Source organism: Cibotium barometz, chromosome 59, assembly GCF_041138505.1.
Source record: "Cibotium barometz isolate CiBa-2024 chromosome 59, ASM4113850v1, whole genome shotgun sequence".
NCBI lineage: Eukaryota > Viridiplantae > Streptophyta > Polypodiopsida > Cyatheales > Cibotiaceae > Cibotium > Cibotium barometz.
In genome coordinates this window covers 6,430,001-6,452,779 of record NC_141104.1, presented here as the reverse complement: position 1 = coordinate 6,452,779, position 22,779 = coordinate 6,430,001, and the positions used below count along the sequence as shown (strand labels likewise).

Below are 22,779 nucleotides of genomic sequence, written 5' to 3'. Positions count from 1 at the left end.
ACCTAATCATTTACGGGGGACCATGATGCAGAGATCTTTGATGTAAAGATCTTGCTTAGACAAAAGTTTGAGATGAAGGATCTGGGGGAGCTTGGATATTTCTTGGGCATTGAGATGATTAGTGTCAGGCTAAAATCTGAGAGGTATTTTTGGTCAGTGTACATATGGTACGTGTGGTTTGCAAATAAAATTTGCCCTGAATGCCCTGGCAAGTGTACAGGCTTGGGTGGTTTTGCAATGAGCTGGAATATGTGCGTGTTTTTTTTGGGAGAAGATACTGGAGTTTGGAAGTTTTTATGGCAACGGTATGGTGTGCAGATGGATACTAAATGGAGGGCACCGACTGGAAATTGATGGGCTTGGTGGTAATGATGCTGATGAAGACGGGGCGGGCAACTCTCGCATTTATTTAGAAATTATGGGCGCTGTATCTTCTGGAAAAACACAAGGAAGTGGAGAAGCCATTGAGGGTATGGCCAATATTAAGCTTTAAAAAGAGTATATATATATAATCCACATGGCCATGGTTTTAATGGCCACATGGAAGCCTAGCTTGGCCGCCAGCTCAACGCCAGCCTGAAGCTCTAGAAGGTGGCGCTTCGAAAAGGAGAAGGGGCCGTCGGTGTTGTTTTCAGGAGGCTTCTCGGGCGAAGAGTGCTGCAGGCGTGAGGAGGGGGGGATCATCGCCCTTGTGAAGTGGCTGCAACAGAAGGGAGAGTCCGAGGCGTCAAGGCGGCCTGGAGTGCAAGTGCGAGAGGAGCCGCCTTTGCTGATGTGCTCGTGGCCGAAGGAAGCAGTAGTGGACTGAGAGGAGAGCAGCTGTGAAGATTGGCTGAGCCCTCCGTGTGAACAGCTGAGGAGCATAGAGGAGTCACAAGCGACTGGGCTACGCCATGCTGCAACGAGAGGTGGTGGAGGCCTCCAGAAGGGCTACGTGGGAGATGAAGCGTAGGTGTGAAAAAAGAGAAGGTTGGTCGTTTTGAAGGCAGGACAGAGCCGGCTGTTTGTGCTGGGAATTGTGAGGGATTGGAGGTGATCGAAAAGAAGGGTATGCAGCCGCTTGCTGTAGACGGGCTGGTGACTTGTAGAAGGGCCGCCTAGGAGCCGCTGGTGGCAAAGTGGACAGCAAAGGGGCCGGTGTTTGTGAAGAGAATACACAGGGCACAACTGCTAGGTGAGGATCGCAGCTAAAAAATTGACAGGCTAGGTGAAGCCGTATGTGTGTTGGTTATAGACAGGTTGGTGACTGTACAGAAGAGGCTGCAGGTCTCTTGGGAGATGGTCTAGTATGGGCTGGTGACTGGAGCAGCAGAGAGGGCTGCTGTTAGGAAGGGATTGAGTGATGTGGCTTGGGCTAGATATCTGAGGATGATGCGGTGAGCAGTGGTTCGTGGTGCTGAGGATTGTGCAAGGCTCTGGTGGTTGGTGAAGCTGCTGGTCTCGACATACAGAGAGTGGGAGCTGCTGAGTGAAGGTTAGCTGGTGTGGGCACCTTCTGGTGAGAGTAGCTGGTCTTGTGTGGGCGATGATTGCAGGCAGTGCTGCGTGGATGCTGACCAGAGAGGGAGCCTTGGGTTTTTGTGTGTGTTGGATGCAGAAGAGGTGCTGATGTGTGGGCTGGAGACAGTGGGGCTCGCCTACTACAATTGGCAGGTAGCAGCTGGGGACAGAGAGTAGCCAAGCTACAGAGGAAGTGAAGAAGGGTTAGCTGGTGTGGGCGCCCTCTGGAGATTACAGGGACCGGGAGACAGAGGCTCGGTTGTCAGACGCAAGGGTGTATTCCCTTGGCAGTAAATCCTGGCCAGAGTCCTGGTCTTTGGTGTATTTGCTGAGTTTGTACATGGTTGATGCTGTATATGTTTTTTGTTGAATGATCATCTGTTCGTTGTGGTTCTGAGCTGTCTTATGGTGTGGGTGGGTGGCGAATGTTGAGAGAGTGTTCCAGCCGGTGGCTGGTGGTGCCCCGTTCGTGGTAGTTTTTCCAAGTTTGGGAGGTGGAAGGGCTATAGAGGCAGGTCTTTTCTTCTTTTTTTTCACCTCACATCCTTCTGGTGCCCCCACTGAGGAGTTGCTCATAGACTGAGGATAGCTCAGGGATTTCTCTTACGAGGGTGTATGCCCCAGAGTGAGAGATTGAAGGAAGGTGTTTTTGGGTTTTTTTGGGATTGAAAGTGAAGTTTTGGGATCAAGATGATGTCTTATCCAGAGTTTTATGGTGGTCCGAATGAGGATGTGGCAGACTTCTTGGAAAGGATGGAGGTTGCATGTATAAGCAACCATATTAATGAGTCGGTACAGGTGTTGCGGCTGTTGAGGATCTGTTTGAAGGGAGATGCAAGGACCTGTACAGGGTTTATGAGGAGTCGTTAAGGGATGCTCTTCCATGCATTGAGATGACTGAGGATGGATTGAAGACAGCACTTAGCAACAGGTTCAAGAAGGTGGAAGACCCTGACAAGGTTTGGCATGAGGTGCAAGCTCTGACACAAGGTGAGTTTGAATCAATAGATGATTATATGAAGAAATTTTCTTTGCTATGGGAGACTCTATGCAGGGCTTTGGGAGAAGATCAGGTACCCCCTGATATGATGAAGAAAAACAAGTTTGTAGCCGGGCTTAAGAGGAGTATTCGCTGGAAAGTGGAATTGAAAAAGCCCAGGTCTTTTGAGGATGCGGTAGAAATCGCTAAGTCAAAAGATTGGAAACTGCAGCGGATGAATCAGCTGGGGATGATTCCAGTTATAGCACAACCGAAAATTCGTAGAGTGGAGGCTACACCCATGAATGCAGTGATTGAGAGGATGAAGCCCACTGAAGCCCAAGCTATGCAGATGATGCCTCAAGCTAGTCAGGGAGTACCTATGGTTCCTGCAGGTTCTGATGAGGGATTGCGGTAGGATATGAAACAGATGGTTGATCTTATGAAGAATTTGAGCTTAAATTTAATGGGAAGTACAGGTGGTGGACGTGGTAGAGGCCGAGGTAATTTTCCTGAAGGGGGAGATGGACAAGCAGGATATGGACGTGGTCGCGGTAGGGGCCGTCATTTCATCCCTACATGCTGGAACTGTGGTGAACTTGGTCATCTGAGTACAGATTGTGATAAGCCTCAGCGTATGGGTGGTGATATGTACCCACTACCTTCACAGTTACCGGATAGGTCAAATGATTATGGTATTGATATCAAGGATCAAGCAGGCCCCAGTGGAATCACAGCTGAGGAGAAGGGAAAAACTAAAGTGATAGATGTGGTCACCCTTGAGAAGACGAAGGAAGCAGAAGCTGATGTGATGCCCTTGGGGAAACGGCGGATGCCACAGGAAAGGGAAGGCAAAGATGCTGCAGGGCCCAGCAAGAAGAAAGGAAAAGTGAAAGAAGGAGAAGATGTGAAGGTCAAGCAAAAGCGGAAGCCTCGTAGGAAGTTTCAGGTAACTGATTTTCCACTAGGGGGTGGGCAGGATAGCTACAGTTTGCAGGAGGACATGGCTGGAAGGAAAGCTAACATTACTTTTGGGCAATTGATAGAGTTAGCTCCCAATTTGAAACGTCAGTGGAAAAGACTTGTGAACCCGAGAGAGAAGGAGCCTGCCAAAGGGATAGTGACTGTTCTATCTGTTCAGGAGTTGCCTGACATATGTCCTGTGGTGAATGTGTGGTATAAAGGGAAGAATCTGGGAGAGGCATACATAGATGGTGGAGCACAGATTTGTGTGATCACATTAGCAGCTGTGGAGAGGCTTGGTCTTGATTTTACTGAAGCGTCTGGATTTCGTATTCGGCTGGCAAATCATCAGAAAGTTAAATGCTTAGGTATGATTAAGGAGTTAGAATTGGAAGCTTTTGATGTAAAGGTGCTTGTGGATTGTCATGTTATGCCTGCAGGAATGGGTGCATTCCCCATCATTTTGGGAAGACCATGGCTGAGAGCAGTGAAGGCTGTTCAGGATTGGAGGAAAGGGGTTATTACTCTGTATGATAGGAGAGGGGATAAGAAGCAGTTTAATATGGATAACCAGAAGCCTGTCAATGATGAAGAGGAGAGTGAAGCTGATTCGAGTGATGATACGACCAGTAGCACCACTACTAGTGAGGGAACAGAAGATACTTCATCCAGTGAGGAGGATGCAGAGATGGATGCTGTGGTTATTGATGAAGAAGTGCTTAGTGATGAGGTTGCTGAACAGGAAGAAGCCATACAAGAAGAATGCGAGGAGGTACAAGTGAATCATGAGCAAAGGTATGCATGTGATGTGAAAGAGCTTGCTTTTAAGTCTTTGGATAATGAACCTGTGTGGGATGAGTGGGAAATAGACAGTCTACAGGATGATGAGCCTGAGTTGGAACTGGATGATGAGATGTGCATGAATATTAAAAAAGCCATGACCAGAATTCAGGCTATGAAAGAAGAGAAACACCAGAAGACTTTGAATGATGCTGCTGCTATAGATGAGTCTATGGATGCTATAATGGATGAATTTCTTGGTGGTTTTGATGAAGATGAGCATACAGGAACTGAGGTGGATGCTTGGGGAATGGTGCCTTTTGAAGGGGAGTTTGTTTTACCTGTGGTGGCTGGTTTTGATGGTGAGGCTTCTTATGCTGATGGACAGGAAAATGTTATGGTACAACAGGTTTTTTTTTATGAAGCTTTCATCAGGTATTACCCTCAGCAGGAGTTGCTGCATTGGTTCTCCGATATTGGTGCTGATCGTATCAGGGATTTTGGGCTTGAGATGAGACGGGATGGTGTGTATGTAAGGAGCTTTGTCTCCAGAAGTTCTGGTATTGTGTTGTGGGATGTGAGATGGCAAGATATGCCTTGGGAGGATGACAGAGTTTCTTGGATCACCTGGAACAGAGATGTGTTGATTACACTGTATGATGCTCAGAGGATAGATGGAGGGAAACGTGGTCATATGCTTTCTGCTGATCATAAATGATTCAGCAGGCTAGGGGTTGGGAAAAGTATGTCAGGCTAAAATCTGAGAGGTATTTTTGGTCAGTGTACATATGGTACGTGTGGTTTGCAAATAAAATTTGCCCTGAATGCCCTGGCAAGTGTACAGGCTGGGTGGTTTTGCAGTGAGCTGGAATATGCACGTGTTTTTTTTGGGAGAAGATACTGGAGTTTGGAAGTTTTTATGGCAACGGTATGGTGTGCAGATGGATACTAAATGGAGGGCACCGACTGGAAATTGATGGGCTTGGTGGTAATGATGCTGATGAAGACGGGGCGGGCAACTCTCGCATTTATTTGGAAATTATGAGCGCTGTATCTTCTGGAAAAACACAAGGAAGTGGAGAAGCCATTGAGGGTATGGCCATTATTAAGCTTTAAAAAGAGTATATATATATAATCCACATGGCCATGGTTTTAATGGCCACATGGAAGCCTAGCTTGGCCGCCAGCTCAACGCCAGCCTGAAGCTCTAGAAGGTGGCGCTTCGAAAAGGAGAAGGGGCCGTCGGTGTTGTTTTCAGGAGGCTTCTCGGGCGAAGAGTGTTGCAGGCGTGAGGAGGGGGGATCATCGCCCTTGTGAAGTGGCTGCACAACAGAAGGGAGAGTCCGAGGCGTCAAGGCGGCCTGGAGTGCAGGTGCGAGAGGAGCCGCCTTTGCTGATGTGCTCGTGGCCGAAGGAAGCAGTAGTGGACTGAGAGGAGAGCAGCTGACGTGAAGATTGGCTGAGCCCTCCGTGTGAACAGCTGAGGAGCATAGAGGAGTCGCAAGCGACTGGGCTACGCCATGCTGCGAGAGGTGGTGGAGGCCTCCAGAAGGGCTACGTGGGAGATGAAGCGTAGGTGTGAAAAAAGAGAAGGTTGGTCATTTTGAAGGCAGGACAGAGCCGGCTGTTGCTGGGAATTGTGAGGGATTGGAGGTGATCGAAAAGAAGGGTATGCAGTCGCTTGCTGTAGACGGGCTGGTGACTTGTAGAAGGGCCGCCTAGGAGCCGCTGGTGGCAAAGTGGACAGCAAAGGGGCCGGGTTTGTGAAGAGAATACACAGGGCACAGCTGCTAGGTGAGGATCGCAGCTAAAAAATTGACAGGCTAGGTGAAGCCGTATGTGTGTTGGTTATAGACAGGTTGGTGACTGTACAGAAGAGGCTGCAGGTCTCTTGGGAGATGGTCTAGTATGGGCTGGTGACTGGAGCAGCAGAGAGGGCTGCTGTTAGGAAGGGATTGAGTGATGTGGCTTGGGCTAGATATCTGAGGATGTTGCGGTGAGCAGTGGTTCGTGGTGCTGAGGATTGTGCAAGGCTCTGGTGGTTGGTGAAGCTGCTGGTCTCGACATACAGAGAGTGGGAGCTGCTGAGTGAAGGTTAGTTGGTGTGGGCGCCTTCTGGTGAGAGTAGCTGGTCTTGTGTGGGCGATGATTGCAGGCAGTGCTGCGTGGATGCTGACCAGAGAGGGAGCCTTGGATTTTTGTGTGTGTTGATGCAGAAGAGGTGCTGATGTGTGGACTGGAGACAGTGGGGCTCGCCTACTACAATTGGCAGGTAGCAGCTGGGGACAGAGAGTAGCCAGGCTACAGAGGAAGTGAAGAAGGGTTAGCTGGTGTGGGCGCCCTCTGGAGATTACAGGGACCGGGAGACAGAGGCTCGGTTGTCAGACGCAAGGGTGTATTCCCTTGGCAGTAAATCCTGGCCAGAGTCCTGGTCTTTGGTGTATTTGCTCAGTTTGTACATGGTTGATGCTGTATATGTTTTTTGTTGAATGATCATCTGTTCGTTGTGGTTCTGAGCTGTCTTATGGTGTGGGTGGGTGGCGAATGTTGAGAGAGTGTTCCAGCCGGTGGCTGGTGGTGCCCCGTTCGTGGTAGTTTTTCCAAGTTTGGGAGGTGGAAGGGCTATAGAGGCAGGTCTTTTCTTCTTTTTTTTCACCTCACAATTAGGTCACCACATGGTATTGGATTACTGCAGAGGAGGCAGTATGGCTTGGACATGTTGTGTCCAAGTATGGTATGACAGGCTGTAAGCCTATCTCAGTGCCATTGGATCAGAATGGCAAGTTGAGTGCAGATTCAGGAGAGATTTTGGAGGATCCTACTATGTTTAGGCACATAGTAGGAAGCTTGATCTACATGATGATCATCAGGCCATATTTGAGCTATGCTGTTGGGTTGGTGAGTCAATTTATGCAGGTTCCTCGAAAGCTGCATTTGGATGCATTGAGATGCATACTGAGGTATGTGAGTTCTACTTTGCATTGTGGACTATTTTATGAAACTGGGACAGAGATATGTGTACATGGGTACACAGATGCTGATTGGGCTGGTAGTATCTCAGATAGAAGATCTACTAGTGGCTTCATGTTTTCTTTGGGGAGTGATACTGTGACTTGGAGCAGCAAGAAGTAGCCTACGGTTGCTCTATCCAGTACTATAGAGGCCGAGTACAAAGGTGCTGCTATGGCAGCATGTGAGGTAGCCTAGTTGAGAAAGCTACTTGTAGATTTGGGTCTATCAATGGATAGACAAGTTGTCATTTTCTGTGACAACATTAGTAGTATATACTTGGCCAGGAACCCAGTTTTTCATGCTCACATGAAGCATATAGAGATCCACTACCATTTTGTCAAAGAGAAGGTTTTTGCAGGAGACATTGACCTTGTTTATGTCAGCACCACACAGGATCAAGTCGCTGACATCTTCACCAAAGCATTGGGTACAGAGAAGCTCCGCAGATTCACGGCTTCTCTTGGTGTACATGAGATGGAGTTGAGCTCGATGGGGAGTGTTGAGATATCGAGCTGAGGCGGTGGACACTGATGATGACCCGCCTGGGGGATAGGCCCCACACTTACACCACTGGCATGGTTGGTGAGATCATGGGTGATATGCGGCCAGTGGGATGACAGGCTGTGTGAGCCATTCTAAGAGACATAGTTATAGCGATAGCTCATTTAGTTGGGTTCACACTATAGAGAACCCTAGTATGTATTTGGTTGAGTACCTTTTCATATTGTGTGTACTCTTATCTTTGTATATGGGGTGTTGAGTGTTGTGTGAAGAAGAAGAAGATTTTCAGCCTCTCAGCTTGTGTGTTCTCTTTTAGGGTTTTGTGAGTGTGTGTGTGCTTGCAAGAGCTCAAGCTCTCTTCTCCCTTGCATCTTTTCACTTCCGACATGATACATTTACAAGGGGAGACGTAGACTCATTGGTTTCTTGGTGGGGGTATTGACAAGGGTAGGTATAGAGCGTGCAGAAACTTCTATATCAACATGTGAATGGCATGAGGAGCTAGAAGCTTCCTGTGACTCCCCCCTTCCTAAGCTAGGTGGTATCGATCAATATCATTTGGGAATCCAAACTAGCTCTAGAAGAAGTGGTGTGGAGTACTCCGTTACCTTTTCCTTACCCGCACGGTCTTGAATTGTCGTTGGGGTGGCAACATTTGGCTTACAAGATTTTACAGAGGCAACGCAGAGGAATTCAGCTTATGTTTAGGGACCCAAATCTGGTCATTCCCTTCGTAGTACCCTTGGGCTGCTAATAATATTTTAGGAATCCAATGTGATGTTACCTTGCCTTTTCTAGGGCGGGTAGCTGCTTTCCTACTACTACGAGGCTTCTTGTCTGAACTAGATTGAGCAGTAGAGGTAGCCGTTTAACGAAGCTTTTGGGACCCATTTGTATGTACTCTTCGGTAAAGTAAGCGGAGCCTTGGGGACCACACTGCCTGTCTCCACTCTTGGCATTGAAGCGTTAGAGGGGTGGCAAACAATCAAAGATGGTGTAGCCACTTGACTTTGTGATTTTTCCTTATCTAGCGTTTTGTCCAGAGTTGATGGCTTAGGTGGAGACCCTGAGTGGTCAGGATGAGAGCTGGTTCTTGCATTGTAACTCGCCTGGTTTCCCAATCAATATTGCACTTGGCGGCTAACATCCATTTGCACCCTAAGTCTACAGTTCCCTCCATGGTACCAGGCATAACCAAAAAGCTTTGAACCACAGTCCCCTTGTCATAGGCAACAGGAGTGTGCAGAATTCTCGAGACAATGGTTATCTTCTTATTGATACCCTTAACTTGGATGGTACTCTTGGATAAGGGTGGTTTTCCAAGTTGACACCACACTCCATATGACAGCAAATTGTGTTGAGCTCCCGTATCCAATAATGCATTATATAGCACATTCCCGTAAGGACTCTGTAGCTCAATTGGGTATCGTATAGGCGGGTCAGATTCTAGTGACTCCTCCTCTGCCTCCTCAAAAAATGCTTGCGTAATCCCCAAGTTGGCCTCTCGTTGTTTGTGGCGCCTAACATGCTGCTGACGTTCTTTAGCTTCAACTCTCGCTTGTATCTTCTTAAGCTCAGCCTGTTCTTTAGCTGCCTTCTTTTGATGGATTGCATGTAATTCCTCTTGGCTTAGGGGGTCATAGTATCTTTTGAATTTACTCCCATTGAAAAATCCAATGGTTTCAACTCCGTCGAGAGTCTCCACTCTCGGATGGTACCTTGCGGGGTAATTTCACATACTCTGTACGGTCCCTACCAGCATATTTTAGCTTCTTCTTTTTGTTATGCACTCCATACATCAGGACTTTATCCCCAACTTTGATGTCCTTGTTTTTCAGGTGGCGATCAAACCATTTCTTCTCTCTATCCTTCTCTACAAGGGCATTGTACAGCGCCAATTGTCTTTCTTCATCTAACTGCTCAAGGATATACGAACGCTCTACTAAGGGATTACCATCCCAACCCTCTTGAGTAGCAACACGAAGACTAGGAATGACAAATTCCCATGGCATGACTGCTTCTTGGCCATATACCATCTTGAATGGTGGGCAATTAATAGCCACTTTGTACGCAGTACGATAGGCCCATAAAGCTGATGTAAGCTTTAGATCCCAATCCGTGCGATAAGCCTCAACTGTCTTTGTCAGAATAGAGATTAAGGTCTTGTTGGTACTCTCGGCTTGGCCATTCGCTTGCGGATAATAAGGAGAGTAGATTTATAATAAGGAGAGTAGATTTATAATGGGATATCATGAAATTTGTTGTGAGCTCCTTAATCACTTCATTTATAAAGTGCGTACCATTGTCGCTCACAAGTTCAAAAGGACAACTGAAGCGTGTGATTATATTTTCAAAGAGGAACTTGGCTGTTGTCCTCGCATCTGCCTACATGTCGCTTTCGCTTTAGCCCATTTGGTCACATAGTCAGTGGCCCCACAATAATATAGCGAGATTGTGTGTTACGGGCCGCTAGGCTAATTGGACCTACAAAGTCTAAACCCCACTTTTCAAACGGTTGGTTTACTTTAATTGGATGTAGGGGCATCTGATCTTTCCAATGGGGTTTCTTGTAGCGTTGGCATTCATCATAACCCTTCACAAAAAGTGATGCATCTTGCAACATAGTGGGCCACCAATACCCTGATTGCAATATCTTTCAGACAGTTAAGTCTCCTGAAAAGTGACCACCGGCTACGCCCATATGTGTCTCTTGCAAAATATATAGATACTCATCCTTTCCTCTTTTATAAAGAGTCCCCCATTAGGCAATAGGGTTCACATTCCTTGATCAGCTTTCGAGCTAGATCTTTATGAAGAAGCTCTTTGGGTGGAAAACCAAAGGCATTGTCTCCACCATGGACAAGGAAGTGTCAAGTAAGTCATCCATCAACTCCCGTAGGAGCTTTTTGACGCCTTCTTGCAGTATGACTTAGTTTCGGTTTCTCTTCGATTTCTAATTGGGCGATGTCATGAGGTTGCGGACTACACCACATGACACTTTGGAGGTATTCTCCCCAATTATCCACTAACTTCCCCGATGAGCGTCATATGCTCCTACATAACTAAGCCATTCTGCAGTGAATCTCTCTGTTTATTCTAGCTCGTACATTAGCTCGATAGCGTTGTCGCTTATGTCTCGTCTTCTTCTTACCTAGTTTCTAATTTTTGTTTATATCAGATTCAGACTCACTTGATCGATCTTCACTTGTGTCCCCCTCACTCTCGGCAAGAGGTTACTGTCCTAGGCCTTGAGCACGTGGCTTCCACACTTGGGTGAAAGTTAGTTTCTTCTTGAGATTCAGACTCGGAGTCGCATTGGTCAGAGTCTTCGCTACTTTCCGTGTCAAGAGAGTTTGCCACTTTCTTGCCATCAGAAGTCAAGTGCATAACACCTATCATGTTTACTGGCACTAATGGTGGCATATCTTGCCCCTCATGTGTTACCCAACTTGTGTCTCTATTTCCCCATGTGTCTATGGTTGTCACTAGGTGTACCCAATCTACGTTATCTAACTCAGTCATGCCCGGTAGGACATCCATATACCCCATCGAGCAGCCGCTTGATATACAGGCTTGACTTGCCCATAATGATCCACCATGTAATACTGGGGAGTCATTTCAAACGTATCAATCCCATATGGAACAGTGGGGTCTATATCCTCTTCATAATCCCCACACGCACTATGTGACTCACAACCCATCTGGTTTATAGGGGTAACCCTCGGATGCGATGGTTGTGGTCCTAGCAATGGCGGTGGTAACGGCACAGGCTGGACTAAATTTGGGTTCCTTGGAACTATGTGTTGTGACGGTTGCTCGACAGGTGGTGCAAGCATCAGTGCAGGTACTTGAGGTGTGTTTAACTAGGCTAGTGGTGCCTGATTTGCTAACATACGCTTAAGTACTAGGCAATCCTTAGATTGATGGCCATACTTACCACATGTATTGCAAGTCCTATTGAATTTAACTCTGAATGTGGGACAGTCACTCATGCTATGTGGTCCTAAGCAAACCGAACACCATTGTTGCTCTCTTCTTGGGTACATATGGCTATTTTGAGGAGCTCGATTACCCCTAAAGTATTCTTGGAGAGCCTTAGTAAGGTCAGCTATAGACATTTCGGATATCTTGGGCTCCTTGGCAATAGGTTTTATAGTCTCGTGCCCAAATACTTGCGAACTAACAGACTTTGTCTCCGAAGACACCTTTTTACCTATAATCATCAAGTTGTCTTCTAAGTGGATAAACCGAACACCATTGTTGCTCTCTTTTTGGGTACATATGGCTATTTTGAGGAGCTCGATTACCCCTAAAGTATTCTTGGAGAGCCTTAGTAAGGTTAGCTATAGACATTTCGAATATCTTGGGCTCCTTGGTAATAGGTTTTACAGTCATTGGCTCGTGCCTAGATACTTGCGAACTAATAGACTTTGTCTCCGAAGACACCTTTTTACCTGCAATCATCAAGTTGTCTTCTAAGTGGATTGCATTGGCAGTGACTACTTCCCATGTCGTAAGACCTCTAATGACTAGGCCATTGTATATGTCCTCGTGGTGCAATCCTCGGATGAATCTATCAAGAAGTTGGTTGTTGAAGTGCTCATCGGGAGTACAGTGAGAATTTAGATGCTTTGGTTGACTAATAAAGTCTCTCACTGACTCTCCTTCCTCACGTTCAGCTTTTTGGAGTTGAGATGCTACACCCCAAAGCATACCCTCACGTATGTATTCTTTCAAGAACAATCTCTTGAGAGTGGGATAGTGAGTATGCTCTTCAACCCTTAAAGTTTGATACCAATCTCCGGCTTTTCCCCACTCAAGGTTAAGCCTAAGGCTTTACACTTATGTAGCTCATTGTGCTCTTTCAAGGAATCACACACGTGTTCAAAAACTTCAATGTGCTTCCTAACATCTTCGTTACCCCCACTGAAGTTCTGAGTGAGCTTAGCAACTTGTACCGCCTTGCTTCTAGGCTCTCTTTCAGGTATGCCACGCATGTTTTCCGCAATATATCGTCCGACGTTTGAGCAAACGCTACTAGATCACCTAAGTGAGCAGGTATAGCTGGTGGAGCCATCGCTGCTCTACCACCTCGCCGCCGTCGCCGCCACAGAGTGCTCGATCGCTCTCTCTCTCTCTCTCTCACACACACACACGCAGGAGAAGGGGACCGAGAAGATAAGGCAAGAGCACACTTTGTATTCAACACATTGAGAATGAGAGTTTTAGGGTTACATTTGACTCTTATATGAAACCTAACCGTTCACACATGGGCATCCACACATGGCCGGTCGATCCTAACCCTTATCCTCCTGCTGATATTCAAGGTGCACCTCTCATCGGCGAGATCACCCAATCCCTTTATCCTTTACATGTGGTGCCGACAAGCCCGGCCCATGACTCAAAATACTTAACTTAATTACATGACGTAAAACATAGTACGTCTCAATGTCCGTCATAGGTTAACATGCCCCCTTTCCTGATGTAGATTCCGTCCTTGGAAGCTATGGTATGGTAAGCTCGATAGGGTTTAGTGGTAGACCGTCTGCAAAACAGGGAAGTAGAGTGAAAGTATGCTGGAATTCAAAAGATATAGAGTGTAATAAATTCAAGCATGTTAGACCACAATGGATGTTGCCATGAGAACTTAGTTTAAGGGGTCACATGAATGAGCTAGCATAGCAAATTAACAGGAGTTTAAAATTATTGAAAGTAAATCAAGAGTTAGCAAGGTGTCAACGGTTAATGAAGGTCTATTACTGGCCTAAGTCAAGGAAAATTACCAAGCTTAATAAATAAACAGATGACCACAATGTGTATACTCTAAGAACAAGTTAATACCACGAGCCTAGGAACACAAGAAACATCAGAGTTACAGGAGCCTTTTGCCTTTATTTCTTTATGCACGTGACAATTTTTACACACAATGGCGACCTCCCTAAGGCAAAACTAACATCGATCCTGGTACCATGTTTAACACAAGGCATTCTCCAGGAATCTATTAGTTCACCTTAGGCAAGGCTTTCCCCTACCAACCCAGGGCATCGGTCGGGATAGAATACTCCTTGCCTACCAAGTGTCAATAAGGCGATAGGCCAACATTAGAGCACATAATAGACTTGCATTGCTATTTATTATAGGCTTTTTTTTTAATTTATTTTTTTTGATCTTCGCTCCTGAACTATAATGTGTTCTTGCATCCTTCCGACAAAGGGGTAAAAGCTATGTCCTAGAGGTCAACACACACACAGCCAGGTTGTTCAAACATTAAGATGGTTATAACCCTAGACTTAAGTCAACCATATTCCCAGGTTAACTAAAGACTTCATGCATTCTCAAAAATATATCCAATAAGGTTAAACTTATTAATGATTTACACTAGCCTTCAGGCAACTTCAAAAACTAAGTAGTGCTTTGACAAGTTCCATGTGGTCATGCATTATAGTTCATGCAATTAATTGAACAGTAAAAACGAGAGTGAACATGGAAGAATTACACCTGTATTTTGGAGATCTCCTTAATTCGATGATGAGAAATGCTCGCAATTTGATGAGATATTTATGTATGAACGTTGCGACAGTCTCAGGACTTGAAAGCGAACCCACTTCAAACTTTTCAACCTGTACAACCAACTAACAAGCACTATACCTCGAGAGGCACATCAGTTTGAAAAATTAAAGACTCGTTTAAGGACTCCAAACTAGAAAACAACTTGAAAACACTAACCTACCTAATCAGTCACCACACTACTACTACTGAGGATATGGTAAGATGATGTTGTAGCTCTAACCCTCAGGCTAAGCCTCTATCCGCATCATCCAAATAAATAAAGTTAGCCTTGGTAGTGCCATGAGTTTCATCCATCCATTCATCGTTGTCAGATATACCTTTTTCGTTTTCCCATCCACATAAACTCATCAAGAATGTAACCATGCGAGGATAGTCATTTTGTGGAAAAGGAAAGTCTTGGGCTATCGGGGATATGTTCTCTACAGAGTAGGGGTCAGTCGTCATGGTCAATAGGCGAATTAGCCATTCTAATTCCTCAACATTTTCCTCTCTGGCTAGTACATCTATATGATCCAATTCGATTTTAATTACAGGATAGCACATGTAAAATATCTGAGAAAGGTAACCTCTCACCAAAGGTGGGAGTGGATGAAGTGTGTGATGCTCGTACATATAGCATCAGTAGGTTTACGAGCGACAGGTCAATCTAGTTCCTAATTGTATACGGATATTTCTCCTCTTAATGTGCTCTTGCTCTTTTTACTATTTTTTATTTTTCTTTTCTTTTCTTTTTTGTGTATGAAGCTATATATATACATCCCCTTGAATTTGGCAATTACATGGTCAAGGGAGAAGGTTAGGGAGGAAGCAATAGAATGTTGAGCATGAGTACATGCTCCCCCTTTCCTTGGGTAGATCATATTTTTTGCAATGATGTTGCAGCCTCTTGGAACCAATTTTTCCAGTGGGTCATAGGTGGTAATGTGGGCAGATAGCTTTTTATGACCCTTGTGGCCACATCAAATTGCAGAGATGATAGAGTACGCTCCCATGAACGAATGGAGGAAATGGTTTCTGACAATACTTTTACAAGGGGAGACATAGACTCATCGGTCTCTTGTTGGGTGTTGACAAGAGCAGATGTAGAGCATGAAGAAACTTCTATATCAACATGTGCCTGGCATGAGGAGCTAGAAGCTTCATGTGACTCCCCCCTTCCTGAGCTAGGTGGTATTGATCGATATCATTTGGGAATCCAAACTAGCTCTGGAAGAAGTGGTGTGGAGTACTCCGTTACCTTTCCCTTACCCCCATGGTCTTGAATTGTCGTTGGGGTGGCAACATTTGGCTTACAAGATTTTACAGAGGCGACGCAGAGGAATTCAGCTTATGTTTAGGGACCCAAATCTGGTCATTCCCTTCGTAGTACCCTTGGGCTGCTAATAATATTTTAGGAATCCAATGTGATGTTACCTTGCCTTTTCTAGGGCGGGTAGCCGCTTTCCTACTACTACAAGGCTTCTTGTCTGAACTAGATTGAGCAGTAGAGGTAGCCGTTTAACGAAGCTTTTGGGACCCATTTGTATGTACTCTTTGGTAAAGTAAGCGGAGCCTTGGGGACCACACTGCCTATTTCCACTCTTAGCATTGAAGCGTTAGAGGGGTGGCAAACAATCAAAGATGGTTTTGCCACTTGATTTTGTGACTTTTCGTTATCTAGCATTTTGTCTAGAGTTGATGACTTAGGTGTGGGATTTTGAGCGGTGAGCGGGTTCTTGCGTTGTAACTCGCCTGGTTGCCCAATCAATATTGCACTTGGTGGCTAACATCCATTTGCGCCCTAAGTTTACAGTCCCCTCCATGGTACCAGCCAGGCATAACCAAAAAGCTTTGAATTACGGTCCCCTTGTCATAGGCAACCGGAGTGTGCAAAATTCCTGAGACAGGGGTTTTCTTCTTGTTGATACCTTTAACTTGGATAGCACTCTTGGATAAAGGTGGTTTTCCAAGTTGACACCACATGCCATATGATAGCAAATTGTGTTGAGCTCCTGTATCCAATAATGCATTATACAGCACCCCCTCGTAAGGACTCTGTAACTCAATTGGGTATCTTAGAGGCGGGTCAGATTCCAGTGAATCCTCCTCTGCCTCCTCGAAAAATGCTTGCGTAATTCCCAAGTTGGCTTCTCGTTGGTACCTAGCATGCTGTTGACATTCTTTGGCTTCAATTCTTGCTTGTATCTTCTTAAGCTCAGCTTGTTCTTTAGCTGCCTTCTTCTGATGGATTGCATGTAACTCTTCTTGGCTCAAGGGGTCATAGTATCTTTTGAATTTACTCCCATTAAGGAATCCAATGGTTTCAACTCCGTCGAGAGTCTCCACTCGGATGGTACCTTGCAGGGTAATTTCACATACTCTATACGGTCCCTTACCAGCATATTTGAGCTTCTTCTTTTCGTTACGCACTCCATACATCAGGACTTTATCCCCAACCTTGATGTCCTTGTCTTTCAGGTGGCGATCAAACCATTTTTTCCTTCTATCCTTCTCCACAAGGGCATTGTACACAGCCAATTGTCTTTCTTCGTTTAGCCGCTCAAGGATATATAGACGCTCTACTAAGGGATTACCATCCCAACCCTCTTGGGTAGCAACACGAAGACTAGGAATGACAAATTCCCACGGCATGACTACTTCTTGGCCATATACCATTTTGAATGGTGTGCAATTAATAGCCACTTTGTATGCAGTACGATAGGCCCATAGAGCTGTCGTAAGCTTTAGATCCCAATTCGTGCGATGAGCTTCAATAGTCTTTGTCAAAACAAAGATTAAAGTCTTGTTGGTACTCTCGGCTTGGCCATTCGCTTGCGGATAATAAGGAGTAGATTTATGATGGGATATCATGAAATTTGTTGTGAGCTCCTTAATCACTTCATTTATAAAATGCGTACCATTGTCCCTCACAAGTTCAAAAGGACAACCGAAGCGTGTGATTATATTTTCAAAGAGGAACTTGGCTGTTGTCCTCGCATCCGCCTTACGTGTCGCTTTCGCTTTAGCCCATTAAGTCATATAGTCAGTGGTGGCCACAATAATATGTGTTGCGGGCCGCTGGGCTAATTGGACCTACAAAGTCTAAACCCCACTTTTCAAATGGTTGGTTTACTTTAATTGGTTGTAGGGGCATCTGATCTTTCCGTTGGGGTTTCTTGTATCGTTGGCATTCATTCGCAACCCTTCACAAAAAGTGATGCATCTTGGAACATAGTGGGCCACCAATACCTTGATTGTAAGATCTTTCGCACAGTTAAGTCTCCTGAGAAGTGACCACCGGCTACGCCCATATGTGCCTCTTGCAAAATGTATAGATACTCATCCTCTCGGGCACAACGCCTAAGAACGTCATCCTTTCCTCTTTTATAAAGAGTCCCGCCTATCAGGCAATAGGGTTCGCATTCCTTGATCAGCTTTTGAGCTAGATCTTTACAAAGCTCCTTGGGTGGAAAGCCATTAACCAAAAAGTTAACAATCTTCTCACTCCATTCAGGCATTGTCTTTACCATGAACAGGGAAGTGTCAGGTAAGTCATCATCAACTCCCGTAGGAGCTTCACCATTAGGTATGCGAGATAAATGATCAGCCATGACATGTTTTTTGCCAGGTCTCACAACAACTTTGAAATCAAACTCAAGAAGAATCAATAGCCATCGTGTGATTCTTCCTGTGGAGCATGGTTTGTTTACCAGATACAACCATGCTTGATGATCCACATAGAAAACAAACTTGGTGGCAAGGAGGTAATAACAAAATTTCCTTACTGCATATATCATTGCCAACCCTTCTCGCTCCGTTAGTGGTGTAGTTCATCTCACCATCGTTCAACTGGCAAACTGGCAAAGCTAATGGGGTAGTCTAATTTGTGTTCTCCAGGTTGAGTTAACACACACCCAATAGCAAAGTTTGATTCATCAATATGCACATGGAAGATTAACTCCCAGTTAGGCATTCGCAAGATTGGAGCACTCACCAAGGCCTTCTTTAATAGCTCATATGCACGGTCACAATCTTCGGTCCAAATAAACTCGATGAGAAGCTTATACAATGGTTGAGCTATCTCGGCGAAGAATAGAATAAACCTTCGATAATAACCAACATGGCCCATAAAGCATTGGACTCCCTTATAGTTGGTGGGTGGGGGCAATTCTAGAATGACCTTGATTTTACTCTCGTCGGTGGAAATCCCATTTTTGGACACTATATGCCCTAAGATACCTCCGTGTTTAACCCAGAATTGGCATTTGAAAGGATTCAAGGAGATACGATATAATCTACACCTTTCAAATATTTTTCGTAAACACATCAAGTGCTCGTCCCAAGAGGAATGGACACAAAGATCATCTAAGAAAGCTTCACAAAATTCCCTTAGATATTCCTTAAAGGTTGTGTTTATCAATCATTGGAATGTTGCAGGTGCATTGGTCAAGCCAAAGGCCATGACGCGAAAGGCAAACACTCCAAACTCCATGATAAATGCTGTTTTAGCTTGGTCCTCTACTGCAATTGTGATCTGATTGTAACCAGAGTACCCATCTAAAAAGCTATATGCCTCCTTGCCTCCTGCAACTCTTTCAAGCACATGTTCAGAATACGGCAAGGGGTAATGATCCCTTCTAGTGGCTGCATTAACCTTTTTGAGATCAATGCACACTCTGAGTTTCCCATTCTTCTTTGGTACGATGACTATCGAGGAAACCCATTCTGAGTGCTCAATAGGGTATATGAATCCACATTTTATAAGCTTTTCAATTTCCTCTTGTACAATCTTTGCATACGTAGGATTCATTGGGTAGGGACGTTGCTGGACTGGTTTAGCAAACAGTGCTAATCATTGGAATCGTGTGTTGCACCACAGAGGGTGGAACACCCTTCATATCATGATATGTCCAAGCAAATATGTCTTTGAATTCCTTAAGAAGCTTCTTGAGTGTAGCTTCCTCCATCTGGGTGAGGTCTTGAGCAATAAAAACTGGGTTAGACTCCTCACCTAGATCTGCTAGTTCTATCTCCTGAACTACCGCCGGGCCATCGTAGACACTGCTACTCCCATTGGTAGGCGTTCATTGGGCTTTTATGTAGACGACTTTACGTTCCCTTGTGGTAAATGATTTGAAATGCTCGGGTGCGGGGTGTAAGTCTACCGGTTCCTGTTGTGCCAGGTTTTTTTCTTTTTAATTTCGCATCCTTTTGTTGATGAGCTAACTCTTGGTTTTGCCGCCTTCTCTCACAGTACGACTTAGTTTTGGCTTCTCTTCAATTTCTAATTGGGCGATGTCATGAGGTTGCGGAATACACCACATGACACTTTGGAGGTATTGTCCCCAATCATCCGCGCTAACTTCCGATGAGCGTCGATAGCTCCTACATAACTAAGCCATTCTGCAGTGGATCCTACATAACTAAGTCATTCTGCAGTGGATCCCTCTTTGTTTATTGTAGTTCGTACATTAGCTCGATAGCGTTGTCGCTTATGTCTCGTTTTCTTCTTATCAAGTTTTTGTTTTTTGTTCTTATCAGATTCGGACTCACTTGGTCGATCTTCACTTATGTCCCCCTCACTCTCGGATGAACTGCAGGAGGTCACTGTCCTAGGCCTTGAGCACATTGCTTCCACACTGGGGTGAATATTTGATTCATCCCCCCCATCAGGCTCAGAGTCAGTTTCTTCTTGAGATTCAGACTCAGAGTTGCATTGGTCAGAGTCTTCGCTACTTTAGTGTCAGGGGAGTTTGCCACTTTCTTGCCATCAGGAGTCAAGTGCATAACACCTATCATGTTTATTGGCACTAACGGTGGCATATCTTGCCCCTCAGGCGTTACCCAACTTGTGCCTCTATTTCCCCATGTGTCTATGGTTGCAGCTAGGTGTACCCAATCCACGTTATCCAACTTAGTCATACCCGGTAGGACATCCATATAAGGAGAATCTTTCCCATCATCAGTCTCTTTTTTGCATGTATAGCAATACTTTAATGGGGCTGAGTGAATAGTGGTATCCGATCGATTATCGTATGATAACCTTGCTTCCTAAAGGATGCGCGCGACCATTCTCAAGATCAACTCGAATGACAGAGTCCTGGAATCATAAGTAGACATGGTTTTTCGACCAGTCATGCACCATTTGTGCTTCCCTCATGAAAGGATGTCCTAAGATCATTTGATATGACATAGGATGCTTAGAGAAATCCATTATGATGAAGGTATGTCTTACTTTGTATCCCAGAACCTTGATCTTAAGGTCCCTTAACATTCCAATAGGTTTAGCAATAGTTCCGTTTGCCATCTTAACCACTATGTTTGTGACTTCAAGGTGAGGTCTTCCCATAGATTCCCAATAGTTTTTAGTCACAATGCTCACTCCAGCACCACCATCAAGGATTCCCTTTAGAGTTAATCCCTTGGTAGTAATGGGGAGGGTTGCATTAGATTCGTCACCTTCAAAGTACTATCCCAACTTGTTAACCAGTATTTCACCGAGTCTTCATCTAGGTTGGGTTGTAGATCCCAATGTTCCCCTTTATCTTGAAGCGTGTCGGGTCTATCCATATTTGCAAATTGTGGTAACCCCGCCTTCAGTTCTCCATTGAGAAATGCCCGAAGAGCTAAGAATAGCTGAGGATCTCCGTATAACTTGGATATGATCGTGGTTCTGATTTTAGAGGACATGAAATCCATTAGCTTGGACACATTCAACGGTACTTTTCGAGATATCGCCCCTTGACTAGGGATTGGTGAAGATGGAATCACTTCCTCTTCGATGGGGTCAGGCATTCCCTCACTAAACATTCTTTTAAGCAAGAAGGGTGGTTGCCCACTTCCTGATGTCCTATCCTCACTTTCTTCCCGAATGTTCTTCCCGAATGATACTAGGTATACCTAACGGTTTATGGCTCTTGTGAGGCTAAACTTGTGTAGGAAACACTGTGTCAGGAAGTGGTTGCCCACTTCCTGATGTCCTATCCTCACTTTCATCCCGAATGTTCTTCCCGAATGATACTAGGTATACCTAACGGTTTATGGCTCTTGTGAGGCTAAACTTGTGTAGGAAACACTGTGTCTGGAATTTTGATTCTTCTAGGGTCTGCTGGCTCCAGTTCTCTTTGTGTTTCTTCCACCAAACCCCTTAAGTGTTGCACTTGTTCAATCTCCTCAACTGGGTTTGGGTAAGTTCCAATCTTTTTCTTGAGGGTTTTTGGCCCACGTGGCTTGTCTTGGGGAGTCTCAGTCAGTTTGGGTGGCCGAGAGGGTATTAGCTGACTTGGTTGTGGGGCCGAGAGAGTTTCCTTTTGTTTTCCCTGATTTATGTATTCGCTTGATTCTCCTTCGTTGATCTCCCGAGTGGGTTCCTCCCTTAAGGTAGTGGCTTTGGTCCCCATGGTTTCTATTGAATCAGAATCATCTTCAAGATCATTCATATACACGAGGTCGTCTCCTGTCCCTATGTTAGTCCTTGAACTAGGCTTGGAGCTCGTGGCATTAAGCGATCTCTTCCGCCGCATTTTCTTTTTCTTTACTCGAGCAATTGATGCAGTATCCCTCTCTTCAAGAATGTAGTTTTGATTTTGAAGCATTGATCATGTGACTACATTCGCGGATACAACAGGTGTGGTTCCTTGTGCCTCCCATTGGTGACCTCAACCAAATTCAATGGTGTAATCTTGGGTGCACTAGGATTATGTGGACATTGAGCAATCAAATGATCTATGCCACAACGATTACATGTAAGTACCGGCATTCCCGATGTGCTCCCTTGATTCGGTTGCATTTGAGTAGCGATCTTCTGTAGCCTATTAGGGCACTCCGCTACACGATGCGGTCCACCACAATCGTAGCATTGAAGAGGTGGTCTCCTCACCGAGGTATTAAGGTTTTTCCCTCTTGTTGGTGAGAGCAGCCGCTTGATATACAAGCTTGACTTGCCCAAAATGATCCTCCATGTAGTACTGGGAGTCAATTCAAATGTATCAATCCCATGGGGTCTATCTCCTCTTCATAATCCCCACACGCGCTATGTGACTCACAACCCATCTGGTTTATAGGGGTAATCCTTGGTGGATGTGGAGGTTGTGGTCCTAGCACTGGCGGTGGTAATGGCACAAACTGGACTACATTTGGGTTCCTCGGAACTACGTGCTGTGACGGTTGCTCGACAGTTGGTGCAGGCATCAACGCGGGTACTTGAGGTGTGTTTGACCAGGCTAGTGGTGCCTGATTTGCTAACATACGCTTAAGGCAATCCTTAGATTTATGGCCATACTTACCACATGCATTGCAATTCCCATTGAATTTGACTCTGAATGTGGGACATTCACTCATGCTATGTGGTCCTAAGCAAACCGAACCCCATTGCTACTCTCTTCTTGGATACATATGGCTATTTTGAGGAGCTCGATTACCCCTAAAGTATTCTTGGAGAGCCTTAGTAAGGTCAGCTACAGACATTTTGGATATCTTGTGCTCCTTGGAAATAG

The 22,779-nt window shown here is 45.2% G+C and overlaps 1 pseudogene; it reads right to left on the bottom strand.

Annotated features, from left to right (window-relative positions):
- Positions 1 to 22,779, bottom strand: part of LOC147605425 (uncharacterized) — a 53,414-nt pseudogene that overhangs the window by 29,387 nt on the left and 1,248 nt on the right.